The sequence below is a fragment of the Toxorhynchites rutilus genome, chromosome 1 (genome assembly GCF_029784135.1).
Source record: "Toxorhynchites rutilus septentrionalis strain SRP chromosome 1, ASM2978413v1, whole genome shotgun sequence".
Classification (NCBI taxonomy): domain Eukaryota; kingdom Metazoa; phylum Arthropoda; class Insecta; order Diptera; family Culicidae; genus Toxorhynchites; species Toxorhynchites rutilus.
In genome coordinates this window covers 101594504-101599546 of record NC_073744.1, presented here as the reverse complement: position 1 = coordinate 101599546, position 5043 = coordinate 101594504, and positions in this window count along the sequence as shown.

The window sequence follows — 5043 nt, the reverse complement described above, 5'->3', positions numbered from 1 at the left end:
GCATGAAAAGATACTTCACTGATGGGTCTCGCCTCAATGGATCCACTGGCTTCGGTGTTTTCAATGAAAATTCGAGCGCCTTCCGTAAACTGCAGGAACCTTGTTCCGTTTATGTTGCTGAGCTGGCAGCAATCGACTTCGCATTGGGGATGATCTCCATCAAGCCTGCAGACCATTACTTTATTTTCTCGGATAGTCTCAGTTCGCTTGAGACTCTCCAGTCGATGAAAACTAGTAGGCACCCATCTTATTTCCTCGCAAAAGTGAGGCAGCAGATGAGTGCACTGATCGAAAGATCTTATAAGTTAACCTTTGTATGGGTCCCCTCTCATTGCTCAATTCCTGGCAATGAGAAAGCGGACACTCTCGCAAAGGTGGGTGCCCAGGAAGGCGAATTGTTTGATAGACAGATTTCATACGATGAATTTTTCCAATTACTGCGTCAGAGTTCCCTCTTGAGTTGGCAAACCGATTGGGACACTGGATGTCTTGGGCGGTGGTTATATTCAATTATTCCAAAGGTTTCTTCGAAAGCGTGGTTCAAAGGTTTGGACATAAGTCGTGACTTCATTCGTGTAATGAGTAGACTTATGTCCAATCACTACTCGATAGATGTGCATCTCCACAGAATAAATCTTGTTCAAAGCAACGTCTGTCGGTGTGGAAACGGTTACGATGACATCGATCACGCAGTTTGGCAATGTACGGATAATTACGCAGCCAGAGAGTACCTTTTGAATGCCCTTAGGGCCCAAAGAAGACAACCCTATGTTCCTGTTAGAGACGTGTTGGGAACTCGCGACATCTGCTATATGCAGTTGATCTATATGTTTGTGAAACGAACTAGCATAAGAATTTAATGCTTTTGTGTGTTTTTTTTTTCTTTTTCGTTATTTTTTTTGTTTGTCTTGTCCCCTCCCCTCATCTCACCGTCGCCCCCCCTCGACAGATAGTCGAACACCAGATGCTATCCCTGGTCTTTATGCACAATGCTACAGTGCGTGCGGCTTGGATGATGGTCACTTTCCTAAGAAATGGAAGATCCAAAAGTTAGTGTTGCTGCCAAAACCAGGAAAGCCCCCGGGGGTACCAACATCCTATAGGCCTATATGCCTGCTGGATACTCTTGGGAAACTCTTGGAAAGGATTATCCTCAACAGACTGACGAAATGTACGGAGAGTGACCATGGTCTGTCAAAGATGCAGTTTGGATTCCGGAAAGGTAGGTCCACCGTTGATGCTATCCGGACAGTGGTTGAAAAGGCAGAGAAGGCGTCACAGCAAAAGCGGAGGGGCGACCGACATTGTGCTATAGTAACGATCGACGTGAGGAATGCTTTCAACAGCGCTAGCTGGGAAGCCATTGCCGAGTCCCTACACCGTATGAAGGTTCCTGGGTACCTGTGCAGAATTCTAGGAAGCTACTTCCAGAACCGCGTCCTAGTCTACGAGACGAGCACGGGGCAGACAACGTTGAATATAACGGCCGGAGTACCACAAGGCTCTATCCTGGGCCCAACGCTCTGGAACGTAATGTATAACGGAGTACTGAATCTGAAGCTTCCCAAAGGCGTGGAGATCGTGGGCTTCGCGGATGATATCGCTCTCACAGTGGCAGGCGAGACACTCGAAGAGGTGAAGATGCTTGCAATCGAGTCCATCGTCTCAGTAGAGAACTGGATGCAAGCAGCGAAACTGCAGATTGCTCATAATAAAACGGAAGTATTGTTGGTGAGTAACTGCAAAGCCGTGCAGCGAGCGGAAATTACAGTCGGGGAACACGTGATACCTTCTAAGCGTAGGTTGAAATATTTGGGAGTTATGATCGACGACCGGCTGAATTTCAACAACCACGTCGACTACGTCTGCGAGAAAGCAGAGAAGTCCATTAGCGCGATAGCGAGAATAATGCCGAATAACGCAGGACCTTGCAGTAGCAAAAGGCGTCTCCTGGCTGCTGTATCCTCGTCCATACTGCGGTACGGAGCACCAGCCTGGTCGGCGGCTCTCGAAACCCACCGGAATCGTAGAAAACTGGACCGTACGTTTCGGCTCATGGCGATGAGAGTTGCGAGCGCGTATAGGACGATCTCGTTGGAGGCAGTCTGCGTTATCGCCGGCATGATCCCTATTGGCATCACTCTGGCGGAAGACAGAGAGTGCTACAGACGAAAGGAAATCAGGGGTATCCGGAAAACAGCGAGAGTAGAATCACTCTTGAAGTGGCAGCAGGAATGGGACACGGCGGAGAAAGGCAGGTGGACGTATGGGCTCATACCGGTACTATCGACCTGGCTGAACAGGAAGCACGGGGAGGTGAATTTTCATCTGACACAGTTCCTGTCTGGACATGGCTGCTTCAGGCAATATTTGCACCGGTTCGGGCACGCAACGTCGCCACTCTGTCCGGAGTGTGAAGATGTGGAGGAAACACCAGAACACGTGGTATTTGTGTGTCCCAGGTTCACCGCAAGACGCGAGGGGCTGCCTGCCCTTCATGCCGGGAACATAGTAGAGAAAATGTGTCGCGACGAGGGCACCTGGAACGCTGTGAACAGTGTAATCATACACATCATGTCCGAGCTACAGCGGAAGTGGAGGGCCGACCAGCGTAGTAATAACCCCTGACCATAGAAGAGGAACAAATGCGAGGGCTGTTGCAAAGTGTAGTACCCCACGAGAGTCGTTGTGACGGAGTGCGCGTTATGTTGGAGGGCACTGCCTAATCGGCGCTCCGTTGGGAAGAGAAATCCTGCGAGGGTGGCTGTGACGGGGCGCGCGTCAAGTTGGAGGGCGCTTCCTAATCGGTTCACGTCTCGACAGGTGAGAAACCCCGCGAGGGTGACTGTGACGGGTTGCGCGTCAAGCTGGAGGGCAATTCCTAATCGGTACACGTCTCGACGGATAAGCGGAATCTGGAGAGCAGGGTCAAGAAAATGCTGGCAATGCCTGTTGGTGGATTGAGAGAGGAACATTGCGAGGGTCGTTTCGGCGGAGCGAGAGCCTAGGAGAGCATCATCAAATCGGTGGGTACCCCCACGAGAGTTGCTGTGACGGAGTGCGCGTTATGTTGGAGGGCACTGCCTAATCGGCGCTCCGTTGGGAAGAGAAATCCTGCGAGGGTGGCTGTGACGGGGCGCGCGTCAAGATGGAGGGCGCTTCCTAATCGGTTCACGTCTCGACAGGTGAGAAACCCCGCGAGGGTGACTGTGACGGGTTGCGCGTCAAGTTGGAGGGCAATTCCTAATCGGTACACGTCTCGACGGGTAAAAGGAAGCCTGTGCTGCGGATGTGCGTGGCGGAGTACAACGGAAACGTAAATGAGATGTATAGAGAAAAAGGGAAGGATCAACGCTAGTTAGCGTTGAAAACTCGTGAAGTGCATGAGCACAGCCGCCCCCTGAAGTAGTCGCCTAGATGTGGTCCCGGGGGGAATGAGGCTACGAGTAGAGGGCTTGGTTTTTGTGGGTGCGATCCCCACTCGACGTCTGGGTTATCCCTTCCCAGATAAGGCTGGAAGAGCGTTCCTCACCTCTATAAAAAAAAAAAAAAAAAAAAAAAAAAACAGTGCGTGCGGCAACTCTCGGTTGAGACAACGATACCTCATATCCATATCCCTAACCTGATCCATCCCACAAAAATTGTTGCCCCTCTAACCTCGAGTAAACCGCGAGTAATCGGTCGAAACCTACTAAACATAGATTTAAGTTGAAATTCTGTAAAAACAAATCATGAATTAGTGGCTCCGCAAAGCTCATGCGATTGAGCCTTACAAATAAATGAATTGGAAAAAAAAAATCCGGAAAGAACAGCACCCCTTCAAAGGGGAAATAAGATCCACCTTACTCGTCAATACATTCACTCCAACGAGCAAACTAGCTATTCAATGGAACATTCGAAGTCTCCAAAGAAATTTTCCGGAATTACAAACATTAATTTATAAATATAATCCCACAATCATAGCTCTTCGAGAGACTATGACGCAGAGAAATTTTCACAAAGATTCTATCAAAGGATACACCACTTATTTCAAAGAAGGACCCAACCCTTCATTCAACGGGGTTGCAACTTCAATAAAAATCGGCACCCCCCACAATTTTCTCCCCGTTAACACCGCTCTACAAGCAGTGGCAATACGAATAAACCTTCCTTTTCCAATCACAGTAGCCAGCATATACATTTCTCCTACGTCCGACCCGGCTCTTCTACGGAATCAACTGGACCATCTTCTTAACCAACTTCCCTCCCCAGTTCTCCTTATGGGTGATTTCAATGCTCACTCATACGCCTGGGGATGTTCATACCTCAATCGAAGAGGTTCCATTTTAGAGGATTTTCTCTCCGATAATACTCTCACTCTTCTGAACAACGGCCAACACACCAGAATCAATTCTCCTTTTGGCTCTTCTTCGGCCATAGATCTCACCATCGTATCCCCTCAACTTTGTTCAAAGCTTTCATGGAACACCCACGATGATTGCTGCAACAGCGATCATCTCCCAATATGTATTTCCCTTGGCCAACCTTCTCCAGAAGTTTCAACAAGGCCGAGATGGAAATTTGAATATGCAAACTGGGCTGGCTATCAATGTGACATTGAAAGCTGCCTCTCAGCCAAACAAGATTGGACACCCGAGGACTTTTCCCAAGCCGTTCTTGAGGTTGCAATACGGCACATTCCTAGAATCAGCGGAAATCCTGGTAGAAAATGCGTCCCATGGTGGACACCTGAAGTAAATAAAGCCATCAAAGACAGAAGAAAAGCCTTACGCAAGCTAAGAAAGGCCCATCCGGATAACCCATCTAAGCACACTTTGCTAGAGGAATTCCAAAGGGCTCGCAACAATGCTAGAGCTATTATTAAAACAGCCAAGCATAACAGCTGGATTAAATTCGTCAACGATATTAATCCCAACACGTCGTCAAAGGAATTATGGAGCAAAATTGGCAGACTTCATGGCAAAAAAAGGAACAATGAATACAACCTTTTAATTAACGGTCATTATACAAATGATCGGAAAACTATAGCAGAGGCTTTCGGAG